The following is a 20,041-nucleotide window of genomic DNA, read 5'->3' as shown; positions in this document are numbered from 1 at the left end:
CAAATCATTCACATATTTGGGGTAAAGAATCTGAAAATAGAGGAATAACCAGCTCCAAATATCTAAGTAGGCATGTGCATCGTGTGTTAGGGAAAGAGCCAGGACGTGGATGGGGAGAGTAGCAAGAAATTAGGTCAAAGAGGAAATGGGACCGGTGAAATCATGAAGAGCCTTGAAAGCATGAGCAGAACTTTGGCTTTACCTAGAGTGAAACAAAGAGCTACCGCAGGGACCCGAGCAGAGTGACATGATCTGATTCACTGAGGCAAAAATCGCTCTAGCTGCTATGCTAAGAATAAAGCATAAATGGACAATGATGGAATCTGGGAGGTGAGTGCAGTGTCCCCTTAAGACAGTGGTGGCTCAGACAGGCAGAGCTGAGGAGAAGTGACTGGATTTTCTATACTGAATATATTTAGCTCTAATTATCCATTATCCAAGATGATGCAACAAACTAAGACAGAAATTATGAAGCATGCTATACAACATCCCAGTCTCTTTCTGAATAAAGAAAAACTAAAATGGGAAAATCTAAATTGAAATATAGTATTAGTTTGTCCTTATGTATCTTAACAAAATCTATAAGGGATGCATTTCCTCTTCATCATAAAGTCTGTGTTATTATGTAGCTCTTGACATTTGTATACCATAAAGGTGTCTGGGATTTAAAGGAGCCTGAGCATTTATACACATGATACGATGTTCATTTCTCTTACTTTACACCCTAATACAGTAAGTATAATTTAGGTGCTATTTAGGTGAAGACTTATTCATGGAATATTATTAAATTAGGTATGAATCTTAATCTCAGATAGATTAATAGTGAGGGAGAGTACACAAGCATAAAGATTTCAAGACACATAAGAAAGAGGTCAATGCCCATAGAACTAGTTGGGTTTAATCACTCAAGGGAGTTCTGAGGAGAGCAGCTATTCCTTTCAGCTGGGGGAGGATCAGGAGGTGGTATGTGAAAGGCTCCAGGCAGGAAGTGACATCTGTGGGACTGTTTATATCTGGATGTCGCAACATGAGGCAGAAGGCTGGGTATTCCTGGCAATGAAAAAAAAAACAATTTTAAGCACATAGGTAGAATATTTCAGTACATATAAGAGGAAAAATAATTTCTGAAGAGTCGCTGGAGCATAGGGCATGGGAAGAAGAATGCTGGAAATTCTGAGAAAAAAAGGTGAGGAAAATCATATTAAGGAGAGTCTCAACACTGCCAGATAAAGGACTTTGGATAAAGAGCACCACAAGAAGAAATAAATGCTAGTGACAATCCAGTTATCACACAATTGCTTTACTGCATTCAACCGAGGCATCGACCACTGAGCTGGCTGTGACTTTCTCAACTGTCAAATTCACTGTCCAAGAATAGTATGTGGGCAGAAATTTCAAGGTAAAATTTAAACTGCCAGCCAAAAAAATGTATTTTCTATTTTAATTTTCATTTAGGATTTATCTTCGGATGCTTATTTCTGTATGTTGTTTTGCTTTCTATCCAAAGTCAAGGAAGAAGTGATAGCAATTCTCTTTACCTCATCTCCTGCATCCCTCCTTTCCAGTTTTAGGACAACAGCACCATCAGCAGATCTAATGACCATCCTTGTGCTTTGGGTTAATTTTTATTTCAAGTCACAGGGGTCCAAACCAAAACCAAACAAGCACCCTCATAAACCATATCAAAGAAAAGTTTAGATGCTATATAAGCCTGTAGCCAGCTTTTGCATCTCAGTGAACATGACTTCAGCAATTTGGCTAAGCACTTTTGTTGTGTTCCACAAATCTCGCACATGCCCTAATAAGTAGAAATGTAGCACCCACTCAGCAGGCTGTAAGATTTTCTGTAACCCAGATTATCTGGAGAGCTCTCAGCTTTATGATGGAATTTTCTAGTCTTTAGCAAAGTCCCACGATCCCCATTTCTGCCAATAATAACAACAGCTAACATTTGTTAGAACAGACTCTGTTCTAACTGCCATGTGCAATCCCATTTAGTCCTCACAATTCTGTGATACAGGTGCAATCATTTTATCCATTTACAAATGAGGAAACCAAGGCACAGAGAAGTTAATTAGCCATCATAGAGCTAGAAAGTAAGTGAATGAATGAACATTTCTCTACTCTCCATGAAGAGTTTGCAGTCTCTGCCAGCAGCTCTGACCTGATTCTTTCCTCTCCAGCAGGGTACTGTCCTGGATCGGCAAATGAAGTCTTCAGACTATACCTTACCCCCTACCACCATTATTCTGTTATCTTCTTACCAGAACTTTCATCATTTTATCTTCAGAGTTTTTCCCCCCACTGTGTTTCATCATTTTCAAATGTCAGATTAATTTCTCACCATGTAGACCCTTCTGGAGACCTTAACATCATGGTTCATCAAAACCATGCTAGAATCCATAACTCAATCCGGACAAAAACTGAGAATTAAAATGTCATTACCAGAATGAGTAGGGGAAAAAAAGACTGTTCTCCAGCTGCATATACATCTGTGTATTTCTTTGGATGTTGACTTTGAAATGCTAAAACACTGCCACATGGAAAAGATTCATCGTCTTGTAGTTTATATATCTGAGTACACAAACATATGCTTGGAAATGTCCGGAGAACCTAGTTTACAATGCCACCTAATTCAGTCAACGCAGTCAGAGGTTTTAAGTAATTTTATACAAATTTGTGAAAACAGGTATAGTGTCCTTGTTCATAAATAAATTGATAGTTTTGGGGTACCTAGGTGACTCAGTCAGTTAAGTGTCTGCCTTCAGGTCAGGTCATGATCCCAAAGTCCTGAGATGGAGCCTCACTCAGTGGAGAGCCTGCCTCTCCCTCTCCCTCTGCCTCTCCCTCCCTGCTCGTGCTCTCTCTCTTTCACATTCGCTCTCACTATTTCAAATAAATAAATAAAATCTTTTTAAAAATAGATAAATAAACTGAGTTTTAATTGGATCACTGATCTAAGAAAGTGGTCCAAAGAATCCATATTCTCCTGTATATGTAAAGAATATTTTTACAGAATATGTAAATAAATTGCCCTTAATCATTTTTATAGGGATCCCTAGGTGGCGCAGCAGTTTGGCGCCTGCCTTTGGCCTAGGGCATGATCCCAGAGACCTGGGATCGAGTCCCACGTCGGGCTCCCGGTGCATGGAGCCTGCTTCTCCCTCTGCCTGTGTCTCTGCCTCTCTCTCTCTCTCTCTCTCTCTCTCTCACTGTGTGCCTATCATGAATAAATAAAATTTAAAAAAATTTTAAAAAAAAATCATTTTTATAGAAAAAGGGGATAAAAAACATTAAGTTATGTTTGTATTTCTCTAAATTATCTTCCAATTTTTGTCAGTGTACAGACATAAGTACATTTTTATGTCATTGTATCATGTGTTCATTCTCTTTTTTGTATTCTACTTTTTCTTCACTTTATCTAATATTCTTTTGTACCTAAGTAAACCTCATACTTGCATTTTTGTGTCATAGACTAGTTTTATGGTGCTCCTTTGCAATACTATTGCTGTTTACCACCACCCCCTTTTCTGGCTTTTGGAGTTGCCTTATTTTCTCCTATTTTTAAACTGAACTATTTTTAAGATCTTCATATAATTTACATTTTTCTCTTTAGGAAAACATCCATACAGCACTAGCTTCAACTAAATTTTAGCTTTTTGTGAACTTTTTACCTAAATTTAATTGAGAGTCTAATTTAACACACACACACACACACACACACACAGCAATGCAAAGGAAAACTCTAAACCCTAACTTTACCCACCAAATTAACCTTACCCACACTCTTTTCCTCTAGGACTCCTTAGAGCCTATTCTGAGCATCAGTGTAATGGAGAGTCCCAGAAGTGGAATCACCACATCAAGAAGGAGAAACAATGTTAAAGCCTTTTCTTTTTTTCCCCTTCAACTTTTCCAGGCTACTCTCAAAAGGATGAAAGCAATTGACAATGCTAGTAGCTCTTCATAATTGTGCCTTTCTCAAGCCCACCAACTGCCATTGTGTTTTGCTATAATTATTGATTAATGGTATTTAAATAAGTATAAAATGGAACCCAAACACTGTTTTAGAATCCATACCCTCAATTTTTGTCACAGGCTGATTTATTTTTCCCCTTATTTTTTATTTTCTTGTGAGTCTACATACTATCTTCTCATCTCCATTTTGAATTGGCTTTTAGTATTAGTATGACACACATATAAATTTGTGCAGCATGTTTATAACTGCTATATTATTTTAAATTACTTGGTTTTTTCCTCATACATAGCATACAGATTTTGCTGCAAATTTTATCTATCATTTTGTCGTCCTGTTGTTGAGGGTTCAGAGGTCGATCAAATTGGAAGCAGTTTGGGCTAGCCTGAAATGAATTGTGCTGTCACTAGTTCTTACCTCTGTATAGGCTATTGTATGGTTTGTCCAAATAAACAGCTTGGAATAAGTCAGAAAAAAAATGGGAGGGCCACATCAGAACTTTCCATTTTATCCATAATAAAATCCTTGGGTTTCTTCAGTGGTTAGGAATTTATTTTCTAATTATAAATTTCTTGTCTTGTACCAAAAGGTGGTAGAAAAAATTTACAAAGGAATGTGCATTGTATAATAAGGTCAAAATAGAATTAGAATTATGAAATTAGAAAAAGGGAAAATCTAAATGGATGTAAAATATCAAGGTCAGGTAAAAAACACAAAGTTAGAATAAGTGTGTAGTGTCTTTTTTTAAGTCTTTCAGTGCTTTCCTTTTTGATGAATCTGGAATTTTTTATTGCAATATGAGGTACATTTATCAGTCATCCAGTTCTTTTTTTTCAAGATTTTATTTATTTATTCATGAGAGATACAGAGAGAGAGGCAGAGATGCAGGTAGAGGGAGAAGCAGGCTCCCTGTGAGGAACCCGATGTGGGACTCGATCCCAGGACCCTGGGATCATGACCTGAGCCGAAGGCAGATGCTCAACCACTGAGCCACCCAGGTGCCCCCATTCAGTTCTTTTCTATACCATTTCCCAGTTGTCCCTGCTATATTTAGTGATTAGTGTGATGCCAATCTCTGTGTTCCAGTGTTTCTGATCTTTCACCTTTCATTCTCTTAAAATAGTTTATGAGTTCTTCTGAAATTTCAATGTAATTATGTTTTCTCTTTTTAGTCAAAATACATAGCTTCTTTATAATATGCCTTATTTATTAGAACAGATTTAGATGCACAGAAAATTACAGATAGTATGAAATTGCCATATGCCCCTATCTAGTATTTCCTATTACTAAAGTATTACATTAGTAGGTTGCATTTGTCATAATTAAGGAACCAGTATCGATCTATTATTATTAACTAAAATCCATACTTATTTTAGATTTCTCAAAATTTTCCCTAATGTCCTTTCTTCTATTCCAGGATGCCATCCAGAGTACCAGATTACATTCTGTCATCATGTCTCCTTAGGCTCCTCTTTGACTGTAATAGTTTCCCAGACTTATTTTTTTTTCTTTGATAACTTCAATACTTTTGAGGAGTAGTGATCACATACATTATAGAGTATCCCTTTCCAAGAACTGAATTATGCCTACCCACAATTCATATGTTGAAATCCTAACCCTCAATATGACTGTATTTGGAGCAAGGGTGTGTGAGGAACTGAGGATATAAGGATGGAGTTCTAATGTTTGGGCTGGCACTCCGATAGGAATAGGAAGACACCAAAGCTCTCTCTCTCTCTCTGCTATGTGAAGACACAAAAAGGAGGCATCATCTGCAAACCAGGAAGAGAGCCTGCCCAGGACTTGACCATGCTGGCACCCTGATCCCAGACTTCTAGCCTCTAGCACTGTGAGAAACTAAATTTCTGTTGTTTTAGCCTCCCAGTCTATGGTATCTTGTTACGGCAGTGCAAGCTGACTAATATATCCCTCAATTGGGATTTGTCTGGTGTTTTTTCTCATGATTAGACTGGTGTTTTAGGTTTTCAGGATGAAAATCACAGAGGTAAAGTGCCATTTTTCGTTCCATCATATCAGGAGTACCTACTATCATCATGGCTCATCACTATTGATGTTGACCTTAACTAATCACCTGGATGGAGCAGTATTTGTCAGATTTCTTCCATAGTAAAGTTATCTTTTCTCCCCTTTTCCACACTGTCCTTTTGGAGAGGAAATCACTATACACAACCCACACTTAAGGAGTTAGGAATTATACTCCACCTCTCTGAGGGCACAGTGTCTAGGTAGGTTATTTGATATTCTTCAGCATGGGAGATTTGTCTCTTCTCTTCCATTTATGTATTAATTCAATTATTTATTTATATCAGCATAAAGGAGGGGAGAAAGGAGGCTACACAGGAGTAGAGTAGGAGAAATGCCCTTGCCCCATGTGAGATACAGCACTATGTGAATCTTTTCTTCTGGGGTACAGGCATTTCACGCTTACTGTTACCCTTCCCTACCAGGGGCACAGGGAGATTTTCTTGGTTGCTCAGTATAAACATCTGGTAGCATTCCAAAGGTAAATTCCTTGTGGCTTCACTCTCAGACTACTGCACACTCAGCCTCCAGCAATTCATCAGAATTACTATTTAAGTTCATGCCTCTAGTGGCCTCTGTCTAGGTGGGCAGATCTTAGCTGGGACTTTGAATTCCTCTGTCTCTCAGATTTGGACATGGTGGTTTGCCCTGTGACCTCAATTCCATCATGAGTCAAGCAGTCACTGATTTTCAATTTGTTCAACTTTTTCTTATAGTATAATGACAACCTCCAAGCTCTTTACATGCAGGAGCTGAAACTGACATGAGGTTCTAATACCTGTCACTTGTAAATTGGGTTTTAAAATCATATGTAGCAAGAAAAAATCATATGTTGTAAATCAGGAATAGTTATCTCCTTTTAAAACATTTTTATAACTTTGCCTATAAATTATTCCACATAAACTTTAACCAATATGAACAGCTTCTATATACTAACCATAGAAATTTTGGTATCTTTGCCATTTTTTTTTTGTTTTTCTTTATGAAAGAAGTTACTACCTTTAAGTAGACTAAGCTACAAAAAAGGCAGCAGAGCTGATTTAAAGCCAGATCCTTACTATTTTTCTTCAGAGAAAGGAATAAAGAAAGATAAGAATGTTGCTTGTAATTACCAAGAATTTCTAGTTAGATAAGATCTACAAATTTTTTTTTAAGATCTACAAATTTTAATTTGTAATAGGAAGCCCAGAATTAAAAACTGAAATTGCTGGAAACTCAAAAGGAGAGAATGTCTGTATAAATACAGAGAACAAACTGATGGTTGTTAGAAGGGGAAGGGGGTAGGAGGCTGGACACAACGCGTGAAGGGGACTTGGGAGACACAGGCTTCCAGTTATGGAATGAATAAGCCATGGGAATAAAAGGAATAGCATAAGGAATACGATCAACAACATTGTAATAGCAATTTATTGTAATAGCAATTTAATGGGATAGATGGTAGCTACACTTATGGTGAACATAGCATAGTTATAAACTTGTCAAATCACTAAGTTATACACCTGAAATTAATGTAACATTGTGTGCCAACCAAACTCAAATGAAAAAATATACAGCAATAAGTAAGCATATAGATACGTGAACATAGAACTGTATAAAACTATATACTAGAATAAGTATATGAAATAAAAAATGGTCAATACCTCAATACTTGTGCTATTATATGATTGTATGACTAGAAAGAAATATATGGGAATATAAAAAAAAGAAGAGAAGCTCTGAAACCATATATGAGTGGGTTTCAGGAGCCAGGAGTATAGGCCACCTATGCAAACTAGCCTTTAAACCTTCAGTTCAGACTCTGTTTTTCTCGTTGGGGCTTATAATCTTATAAATCTCGAGGTGCCAAGATTAATACCCACATACTTAATATTTTTATCTTTATATATAAAATTAAGTAATAGCTAAATAGTAATTAATGTGCAATGCTTCCAGAGCTCCCTTCCAATCTGAAAATTTGCTAAATTTATTTGTTACTTTGAATAGTGTTGGTTAATTCCATAATTTCTATGACTTTCTAATTTATATGTGTATTTTTATAAGAAAGTTATTTCTAAAATATTTTTCTCCTTATTTTTATGTATGATTCCGTTTTCAAAAAGTTAAATTGGAAATGGATGAAATGAATGTTATGCTAAATAGCAATGGTGGCAGGACAGATCCTCATCTTGCTCCTGGTTCAAGGAAACAGCTTCAGTATTTCTGAAGTGAATGTAATATTTCTCCATTTGAAAAACATACTATTAAAAACTATTTTGTGTGCATAGTAACTTAATCAAGAAAAGATGGCAAATTTTATCGAAAACCTTCCTCAGTTCAACTAAACTCCAATTGTGGACTTTTGTTTTCTCTCTTGTTAATCGATAGCCATTATCTTTGTCACACAGGAGCCTCAGTTTATTGCAGTACCTCCATTCAAATAGAGGATATTATTCATCTTCTATATGACTATATTTTGCTTGCTAACTTTTCTGCAGTTTCATTTTATCCTTAATATTTACCTGTAAGTTTCCTTTTTCTTTTATAATTTGATACTGTTCATAGGTTTAAATTTAAAACTATATTTTATTTTCAAAACTATACGTTTTATTTAAAAAAAATCAGGTAACATTTTAGAAAAGTGTATTTTCCAAAGAACATATATTTGGAAATTTTGAAAACTTGGAATTGACAGTTTTACAATATTCAGGAACAGTTGTCAATTTTCTTTTTCTCTAGTTTGTGTTCCTTATTTCTTGTGCTTATTTGTTTTGTTATCAAATTTATAATTAATCACTTAACTTGATACCAAATTAATTAATAAACTGGGGAATGGTAATGAAGAAATGATTTAAAGTACATCTTAAAATGATCTTTTATATTCCTAATCTCAACTAATATTTTCTCTTTTCTTATCATTTAGAACCAGTTTTTAAATAAATCCTATCAGTAGTATACTCAATTTACTATTTTGATGTTAAATGTTTATTCATTTTCTATTTTATTCCATCCTTTAGCTTTATTTCAGCATTTCCTTTTGCAATTATGTGGAGTTTTATAGAAGAACATATTTTAAGAATAGTTTATGGCATTTCTATGGGAAGAAAAGCCAAATAACATCTACTTTGCTTAGTACACATTGGTCTTTACTCCTGTAAGAGTTAGCAAGTCCATCATATTATATGAAAATGAATTTACTGACATAGAGCTAAGATACCTACGGACCAATTGTCAGACTAGATATTCTATCATTGAGTTATTTATCATTCAAATTCCGAAACAGAAAAAAAAATCTTTCAAATATACAGAAAAATACAGAGGTCATGTAAAAGATTTAAAAGGGATGGTTGCATTGGGTCTCTGCCTTTTATATACTCATGCTTTCAAAGGTTTATAATAAGAACCCATAACTAGATTGACATACAGTACTGACTCCTGTCAGTCTACACACCACCACCAGGGCAAGAACTTCTCTCAGATCCTTGCTTCCAGAAGTGACTCACCTCACTAAAGCTCAGCCAACCTTTTACATTAAAGAACTTCTTTTCTTCACAGTGCTTTCAAATTCTAATGAGATCTCCAGAAGTCTATTGCGAAATACCTGTGGCCCTTTACGCACTTTCATCACTGGCTCATAAACAACCCTTCTTTTATCTTCAAACAGTCTACGTGAGTTTCAAAGTTTACTTTTTTAAAAAAGTTTTGTTCAACGATACAATTCTAGAGGATTTTATATTTTTGTCTAAAAGCCAATGAGCTTTGGCTTTGAGGAATTTCTTTTTGTACTTAAAGACATCTTCAGTTTACATTTTTGCTGATCATAGAGCTGAAAGGTTCTGTCAAAAATAACAAGTTGTGAACTTGACTAATCTTTGTCCTTAAAATATAAGGCTAATCCAAATAGGGTCGGTGAAGCTTCTCTTTACCCTCATGCTGCTAATGATAGGAGGTAGAATAAACAATTAAAAACTTACAGTGCAGCATTTACACATTACAGCATACTCTGAGACTGAGTGACTTACATTTTTCATCCTCTTTTATACTGCTGTCTATTTTAAAGTAAAATCCCAGGCATTAAGCCACTGCCACAAAACAATGGGGGTGGAGGGCGACCAGTAACCAGAGTATTGCTTTTAAATAAATATTAGAACTAAAAATAAATAAATAATAAATAAATAAATATTAGAACTGCAAAACATCCAGCTCCAGACTAGTTCAGAAGCTCCTGAGAGGCAGAAGCCAAGTCTCGTTCATCTTTGTAATCTCTCTCCCTTAGGACTGTCATGGGTGCAGTTCTTCACCCCTATCAACAAGGTCTATCACCTTCAGTCCACACAGAGCCTCCATACAAACTAGAAAAAGACATCTCTTCTTCATGTAAAAGATTTAAGTCAGTATAGTATATATTTCTTATAGTAACTACAACAAAGGCGAAGTCATTCTTCATTAAATTCACAAATCAAATTACTGAATGTAAAACAATAAAAAATTCAAAATTGTAAATGTAAAAATTAAGAATGCCAACTAATTTCAATTTAGTACTTTGTTTAAAATAATTACACAACATGCTTTATTGGCAAATAAATTTATTACAGCAATTTTAATCTTTATTTGTAACTATGTTTCATTCCATAAAAATGGCCACTTGGTTAGACTAATTTTTCGCAATACCATAAGGCCTAAAACCATGTTTAATAAGTTTTTGATTGGAGAATAAATTCTGCACTGCCCCTGGTGGATTTAAATATAAACTGAGAACCAGGTAAGTCTTTGGGGTAAATTAAGGCTACACGATGATGTCCCATCTGTTCATCTTTACCATGTTCATAAGTCAATTTCAATTGTAAATTTGTATGTACTTGTAGTAATTCATTTCTACAATTTTTCAAAGTATATATGTCATCTAGAACAGAAGTTAGCAAACAATGGCTCACAAGCTGAATCTGATCCACCATCTGTTTTTGGGCAGCCCATGAGCTAAGAATGGCTCTTGCATTTTTAAATGATTAGAACCATGTTAAAAGAATAGTATTGCATCACACATGAAAATTTTATGAAACCAAAATTTCAGCATCCATAAATAAAATTATATTGGAACACAGCCAAACTCATTTGCTTATGTGGGATCTATGGCTGCTTTTATACTACAATGGTAGAGTTGATTAATTGAACAGACCATATGGCCCACAAAGTCTAAAATATTTATGATCTAATCCTTTTGCAAACCCCTGACCTAGAACTCTAAAAGGGCTGTAATAATCTTTTTTCTTTTTTTTTAAACTTCTTAATTTTTTAAACATTTTAATTCTAGCATCATTATCCTACAGTGTTATGTTAGGTTCAGGTGTGTTACTGATTCAGCAATTCTATACATTATTATTCAGTGCTGCTCTGTGATAGTTTGCTAATACTGAAAAAATTTTTAAAATCATAGTCCTATTGTATCATTATTTCATATTAGTAGTAATGGTCATATTATGACGCTATTGCTATATATTACTATTTTGTATTATTCTGATCTATATTTGCTGCATGTTATTATTCTTTGTAAGTCTATACCATTAATATATCTATCGATATATTTAGGTATTTAGGTATTTCTTATTACATCATCAGCAATTTCCGAAAGAGCACCGCACTCTGCTTTCTAACACAGTTTTTAGCGACATAATGTTACCAGTTGACATCTCCATCACATATTTGATGAAGGCTTTTAAGATTTTTCTGTATTCAGTAAATGTGTTATAAATACAATTCAATGTTTGGCTGAAGTTGAAAAGTAGTTCATTAGTTCTTAAACGATAATTAAAATTTAATAGTGTCAAAAATATTTTTTAACTGTATTGTTAAAGTTTAAAGAATGCACAGATAAAAGAATTATAGATTCTTTTGTACAATCTGTTGTCTTCTATATATACTTATGTTATTTGTCCTTAAGACATGAGGGTAATCCCAGAGGGGTCTATGAAGATTCTCAAATTATTTTTGTCTTTAAAATTGTTTTTTTAAGGTGTGTATTCTACAAGAAATGTACATAAGTCTTTAGTTATTTAACTTACATGGAAAATTTCCAACCCAAGAACTCACATATGGAAATACATGCATCTCTATAATCCACAAATCTAATAATAATTGCTCTTTACTCTATTTGGCATATATCAGGAATTGTATCTAAAATAATTAAGTTGGGTTTTACATTTATTATCCAAACAATTCTGCTATAATTTTATAATTTGGCTTTGTATCCCATCCCCTAAGAAGAATGATATGTTGCATATGTATTCTGTGCATATGTCTTCCAAGGTATTATAAAATTCTGCTGTAGTTTCTTAAAAATACAGCAAGTCACCATTGTTTCATTAAGGTTTTTGAATAATTCTCTGATGCTAGATCTAGCCTTGCCAAAAACTGAACCATGCATATTAACAGGACAATCATAGAATGCTAATATTTTTCTCTTTCTGAGTAATCTCAGCACCAAGAGTTATAAAATTTTTCTACAAGATTTCAATTTTGAATACTTACATTACTGTTAATGTGCATTTTACTTTTTTCATGTTTACTAAGAATATGTAATAAAAGCTGACAGTCATTGCACATTTTCTTTCATTAGTGGATTTTTTTCCTACCCCCCAAGTATTTGTAATAGAGAAAAAAAATCTATGAGAATAATATAATCTAACCATTTCCAATATTTGGAAGAACCTGAGTATAATCATTTCTAAAATATTCTTACCTATAGTTTTTTGGGGGGGCTGTTAAACTTTCTTGCAAGAATTGGATACTTTTCAACAAGAGAGGCATGTCCTTTTATTTCATATTCAAGTTAGATGACCATGAACCTGAATCTGCAAATAGAATATTCAGTTTAATAAATTCTTTTGTTTTTTTTTCCTCTCCAAGTTGTTCTTGAAATTCGTCATTTAGAATTGACACTGAAGTGGAATTAACATCCTCCTCCATTACTGACAAATCTATGCTCCATTCTGCTAAAAATTATGTTTCTGAAGTCCTTTAATTTTTCATCCTATCATTCCACCTATTTCTCTGGAACATTTATTTAACCAACCAAAATTTCTTTTTGATCTTTTCCAAAAATTTCCCAATGATTTGTTTTCTGATATTAATAATTTATTTAAATTTTCTTTTCAGCTCCCAAGAGGAAATAGCACCTTTTCCCAAAATTTGTAATATTTTAAAATATTATATAACTTGTCCCCAGATTTTAAGAGGTTAACTTTTGTTACAAAACTTCCATAGTAACAAAAAAAGCCAATTATAATTAACAAATTGCTAATCTCTAATTGGTATCTATGCAAAACATACTTTGTAGATTATTAATGGAAATTGTATCATTACATAGTAATTTGTGTCATAATGTAAGAACTTGTAGATTAATTTGTAATTTAGCAGTATAATTCTGGTCCAGGAAACAAATAGCAGATGGTAGCTAAACTATAGCTAAACTATAGCATATGATACCCAATTAAGCCAGTCTACTAAAACTAATAGAGGATTTTTTTTTAAGGATTTTCACCAAGATATTCAATAAGAAGCTCCTTGTTTAAAGTTCAGGTTACTGGATCAAAAGGGTTTTCTTAAAGGATTTTATTTATTTATTTGAGAGAGAGAGAATGAGAGGTGGGAGGGGCAGAGGGGGAGAGAGAGAGAGAAGCAGGCTCCTTGCTGAGCAGGGAGCCCAACTCAGGCCCAGAACTGTGACCTGAGCCAAAGATAGATACTTAACCAACTGAGCCACCCAGGCGCCTCAAATTTTTTTGATTATTAAGCTCATTACTCTTTTACAAGTATAATTAAATTAAAATTTATAATTAAAGTATAATTATACATATTTTATCTGTGTAATAAGACGCTGTACATCCATCTGTTGGAAATTGGTCATACTCTGCTGGCTTTACTAGAGCAAAATTCCTTGCTGTTACAATCCAGAAAATTGTCATAAAATATGCGAATCATCCTTTTTTGGAGTGAGCAATTAGGATAAAACAATTTTAAAAGTTCAATAGAAGGATGTCTATATGTGGACTACAACCCCATCCTTGTGTAGTGTACAACCTGAACAATGTGAACAGCAGTTATCTCTAAGAGGAAAACCTGGAAATACTCTCCAGTTCCTATCACAGAAGTAGGTAAATATTTGTTGAATGAGTAGCACCTAGTGCCTAATTTGAGTATTCCTTTCTATTTTCTTTCCCATCCCCATCCTCTTTCTCATTTTTGTTTCTTCTTTATTGTGAAGTCAATTTTAAATGTGATGACACACACTTTGGAGCCTCATACTTCCTCATTAAACTTAAATCACTGCTGAAAGTGGAGATTGTTTCAGGCAACATCAAGCATCTTATGCCTCTCAACAAGATGATCAGCCAAGCCCAGAGAAATAACTAACTTAAAAATATGGAAGACTGACTAGTCAATAGTCTTGTAGTAGCTTTGTGTGGTGACATATGGTAGCTACACTTGTGGTGAGCACAGCATAACATATAAATTTGTTGAATTACTATGTTGTATATCTGAAACTAATGCAACATCATGTGTCAACTAGACATCCATTTTTAAAAAGACATTAAAAATATGGAAGGTTGGGTAAATGTTAATAACTCTCTCTTTAGATGGGCTTTCACATAAACAGAATACAACTAGTATATAAGAAGTGGTTGATATTTTTTTAAGATTTTATTTATTTATTTGTAAGAGACAGAGAGCATGAGTGGAAAGAGGGAGAAGCAGACTCCCTGCTGAACAGGAAGCCTGATGTGGGACTTGATCCCAGGACACTGGAATCATGACCTGAGCCAAAGGCAGATGCTCAACCAACTGAGCCATGCAGGTGCCCCAAGAAGTGATTGATTTTTAATGTGAGACAACAGTAGGCCAGCAGAAAAAAAAAAGTAAAGAGATAATATTATGTTTCCAAGAGCATAGATTCAATTCATAAAAGAATGTATTAAGCACATGCAATATTCAGAACTGGGCCCCCATCCTAGAAGGAGAGATAAGCAATACACAGATTGAGTCTATACTGCCAGAATATGATATACACAACAAAATAGAGAAGGTGCCATGGGAAAATAAAAGAGAAAGAAACCACTTTGATGAGGAAGGATGGTGAAAGCTTCATTCATTGATTAACCAAATCGATGGAGGACCTACAATGCACAGGAACTATTTTTAATGCTAAAGCAAACAAAACAGCAAGAATGGTCACCCTCATAAAGCTAACTTACACTCTACTGAAGGAAGCAGACCACAAGCAAATAAAAACTAAAATATCTGTCAAAGAGTGCAAACTACTATGGAGAACAACAGCAGCAGAAGAGAGGAGTGTGCTGGAAAAGTGCAATTTTAGATAAGATGTTCAGGAAGGCCTCTTAGGGAGAGACATTTTAGCGAAGCCCTGATAGAAGCAAAGGAATAAATCATGTGAATCTTGGGACTATCATGCAGGTTGAGAGAAGTGCTTGTGCTAGAGTATGAATGGTGTGTTGGAGGAATGACACAGTCAAGGCACAATATGAAGGCCAGTGTGGCTGAGGTGGAGGGGAAGTCAACCTGTACGGAAAGAGAGAAAACGAGGGACAGATCATGTAGGGCCTTGGGAATCACTGTGAGGACTTTCCTCCTAGTGAGAAGGGAAATAATTAGAAGTTTTGAGCAGGGGAGTGCAAGAGCAGACTCAGGAGAAGCAAAGATGAAAATTGGAAGACAATCAGGCAACTATCTCAAAACTCTGACTGCATGTGATAAATGGCTCAGACTGGGGTGATAGCAGTGGAGGAGTTCTACAGTGGTCATAGAAGAATACTCAAATCTCTTAACAGACATCTTTTGAGTGCCTACCAGTTGGCAGGTACTATATCTGGAGCAAGGGCTAGGCCTTACTTTGGAATCCTTTGCATGAACCCTCTGGACTTCATCAAAATCCCAAACTCTATTGAAATTGAAACCATCCCCCCTAAAATATCCCTCATTGCTGTCTCAGGCCATATTGACCTCCTGGGTTCGGATTCCACCCTAGCCCAGACTACTTCTTGCTACAAACTAAGAATCTGGTGACTTGAACTCCCTCCTTTCCATTGTCCATAAAAGAAGGAGGTGGAAACTTTCATAGCACACTTGGAGGATAGCACCCAACCATCCTAGACACCTCAGATAAGAACATATACAAAAAGCAGGGCTGGAAATATGAGACTGGAAGGGTAGGCTTGATCTGTTGGACATTTGTACTTTATCCTTAGGGCAAGGCCCATGGACATATGTCTTCTATCATATGCTTTTTAATCATTGTTGTAAATTGGATTATGTTTGGCAGATATTCACTCATTTTTCCTAGGATCATAGATTCACCTGGTTATTTATCAGACAAGTTTAGCATATAGAGCTGCTGTAATCTTGCAAAATGAAAAGGGAAAGATTCTCACGTGTCTGACTGAGAAAATTAGCCCCAGGCCTTGAGAGAAAAGTATTTCCAGATCCTTCTGAATCACTTTTATCTGTGAGATAAAATTTTTAAAAATAAATTGTTTATGTGATTCTTCTGAAAACCATGTGTATTAATTATCATATCTGCCTTTGAGATTCCAAATTTAGAAGTAATAAAACAGTACTAGTCAATTATATGATCAATCTTTAAGCAATGTCTTGACTGATTTGCACTGCATTGGAAAGCCCACACAGTGAGAAGTTAGATGTGCCTGAAGCTCCCCGTTTAAAATGTGAAATTATTTTTTAATGAATACAGAAGCAGAGAGATTTCACCTTAGAAAGAGAAAAGGAGGGATGCCTGGATGGCTCAGTGGTTGAGGGTCTGCCTTTGGCTCAGGTCATGATTCTGGGGTCCTGGGATCGAGTCTCACTTCAGGCTCCCCATAGGGGAGCCTGCTTCTCCTTCTGCCTATGTCTCTGCCTATCTCTCTGAGTCTCTCATGAATAAATAAATAAAATCTTTTTTTAAAAAAAGAGGAATAAAGAAAAGGAGGTCAGAAAGAAAAAAGCTATTTTTCTCTACCAAAGAACTCAAGATTTTTCGTCAGTAATATCGGCAACTACTTATGTTCATATGGAATAGCAGTAACAGCTGCCCTTTTTCAAGTAGTTTCTATTTACAGGCATCATGCACACATAACCCAGTTTAAATTTACAGAACCTTTTGGATAGATACTATTACCATTTTGCCAATGTCAAAATAGAGGCTCCTCAGCAAGTCTGGGGAATTTGTCTGAGCTCACACAGATAGCTAGGCCTGTATATTAGCCACCATTCCTCACCATCTTCCCATAGGGAATCCACCAAAATGTCTCATGTGGAACATGGTCATCAGTGTGCCATGTTGGACTGTAATTCAGAACGCTCTCTGCCCCACACATTACAGAGCAATGCTTCATAATAGTATTGAAGGTGGATTTAGCTACGGAGCTTGTCACTTAAAATTTGTTGATCAAGTGTTTGGAAAGTTAAATGGAACAAGTAAAAGGTTATTAGGAAAAGATTACTTTTGCCTCTCTCAAAGTGTGAGATACATCCTTTTACTAAACCCTACAAACTCCCTAGATTTTTCATAAATTGTCAACAAGAAAGAAAAAAGAGGAATATAATCTACTTTGAGGAAAATGAAGATAAAATTTCACATCACCCTCAAATAAAGTCATCACACCTTGCTCTCTAAACCTTTGTAGTCAGAGAGATTTTATAATAAGATTTTATAAAAAATAAGGTACTTTTTTTTTAATCCCCAAAAACCTGTCCCCTGATCAGCTCTGGGCTTATGCTGTTAACTGATTAGCATATAGTAGGCTGACCTCAGCTCCTCCTCTGAACTTCTCTATGACTAGTGAGAACATGCTTTCTTAGGACATGTCCATACTCGAGCTTTCTTGGGCTCGTCCATATTTCACTTGCCTCAAAGTTTAATGGCAATTCCATCATGAGAATATGAATCACACATGTTGAAGTTATAGATTCTCCAATATTCTTGTGCAAGGTGTGCTAAGCCTCATGTTTTATTTGGCTCATGTGACTTGGCTAAAGGGCACGCCTAAAGTTCAATGGAGCTAAAGAAGAGCCACCTCCTAGCCTTATGGTTTCTTTGTGGTGTTGCATTAAGTTTTAAAATAGACATATACTTCCTTTTTTTCTTGTTCTTCAGCATCAGTCAAAACCAAAGGCTTTCCCTACCTGATCAATAATTTTTAAATCAATTCAGTAAGAGAAAAATTGATTAAATGGATTATTTTTTCACGGACTAGAAGAAACTACCAACACAGCAGATTTTTCATACTACAATTGTTTGTGTTGATGCTAAAATGACAAAACATAAAATAGACAGTGTATATGTATAACATAAAATAAAGCCTAGCCTCTGACATGATAGGTGATAAGGCCATGCCTTCCTTTGAACCCTGCCTCCCAGCACTCCATTTTATGATCCCTCTCTTCTCCAACCACACCAACCTTCTCTCTGTTCCTCAAAGAAAACGAGCTTGTTCTACTGGGGTCTTCACCTTGTGGCTCCCTCTGCCCAGAACACTCCGCTCCCAGGTTCGATACATGGTTTGCTTCTACTTGTCACTCATGACTCACTTTATGCATCACCCTCAGACCTGCTTTCCCAGGTCACCATTCTCCCTCCCCCCACCCCACACACACATATACAACAATGAGGCAATCTCTCTCTCTTTGCAGCTCTTTTTTCTTCACTATCTGAAGTAGCTTGTTCATTTGTTTGTTTAGCTGAATTCTGTCTGTCTCCCATCTAATATAAACAACCTAAGAGCAAGGTCCTTGTCTGTCTTGTTTACCAGTATATCTCCAGAGAATAGGATATTTGCCTCACAGACTGCTCAATTAATAATTGCTGTATGAATTAACAAATGAATAAATATATAAATGAATGAATGAATGATTTCTATGAAAGTTGTAGCAAATCCACTAACACTAAACATATCCAGGAGTTATGACAAGGCAGCAGTCTCCTACAGCAGAGGCGAATGACTTTGGGAAAAAGATTCTGTCTTTGATATTCCTCCTTATGCTTAGATGAACTCCAAACAATGCAAAAGAGGCAGTTCTTTTTATTGCCATGTCTAGGCTTCTCCCCTTGTGCCAAAAGATGATTTTCCTAAATAGAAGCCAACAAATAGAAACCTATCATATAGAAACTATGTACTTTCTTCATAATTAAAGGGATTCCTCCATAAGCAAACAATTCTGAGTTTTTTCAATTTAATAATGTATTCCAAACACTATTTTTGCCATTCTCCAGGTATAAAAATTGAAAGTAAGCAGTTCACATTCTTTGGTTCTACTTAATCCTGTTTAATTTCTGGACATTTCCATTTGCACATTCTCCCTCTCTCTCCTCTGCCTCAACCTTTTCTCTTCCTGAGAAGGTGTGTCTAAGTTGAAGATAAAAGGAAGGATTCATGGGCCACAGCATGGGTATATCTTGAGTCATCTCTGCAGTCAGAGAGACAAAGAAAACAACCATGTTCTATAACAAAATGTTTGAAAACTGAAAAGCCACGCATAGTGGCTGTCTGACTCTTTTTTTTTTTAATTATGGAGACAAAAATACTTCTTTTTATTTAATACTATATATAGAAATTTAATAACTCAAAACATATGCCATCCTACTAAACACTGATTATCATTTTTGTTGTTTATCACTCAAACTGTTATATTCATATATATAATACATTTTACTGTTTTTGAGGCAAAAAAATGGAATATTTACCATTTATCTCAAATGTCTATTCGCATGTTCAAAATACATGAAAATAACCACCAAAAAAATAAGATTTCTTTTTATCTAAAATTTCAAACATTTGAGATTTAATGACCGACATTTAATAAGTAGTAATAGCAGTGATAAAATAAATAAAAGAGAAATAATTTCTACTGATGTAAGTGTCTTCACATTTAGGCAGTTTTGACAAATTGCCACATGAAAAATGTTTAGTCAGTACATTGATTAAAAATTTTAAAAATACATATATACTATGGGCAAGGAGTCAACATTTTACTTAC

General features: G+C 35.2%; 1 long non-coding RNA gene across 1 annotated transcript; it reads right to left on the bottom strand.

Annotated features, from left to right (window-relative positions):
* Positions 1 to 872: 872 nt before the first annotated feature.
* On the bottom strand, positions 873 to 18,559 carry LOC129516826 (uncharacterized). Its single transcript, XR_008665876.1, has 3 exons — positions 18,467 to 18,559; positions 12,732 to 12,843; positions 873 to 1,050 (listed from the first exon to the last, which is right to left on the bottom strand). It is a non-coding gene; the product is annotated as an uncharacterized LOC129516826 (long non-coding RNA).
* Positions 18,560 to 20,041: the final 1,482 nt, after the last annotated feature.

This window comes from Nyctereutes procyonoides, unplaced genomic scaffold (assembly GCF_905146905.1).
Source record: "Nyctereutes procyonoides isolate TBG_1078 unplaced genomic scaffold, NYPRO_anot_genome, whole genome shotgun sequence".
Classification (NCBI taxonomy): Eukaryota; Metazoa; Chordata; class Mammalia; order Carnivora; family Canidae; genus Nyctereutes; species Nyctereutes procyonoides.
Note: the sequence above shows the minus strand (reverse complement) of the source record. Positions and strands in the feature narration are given on the sequence as shown.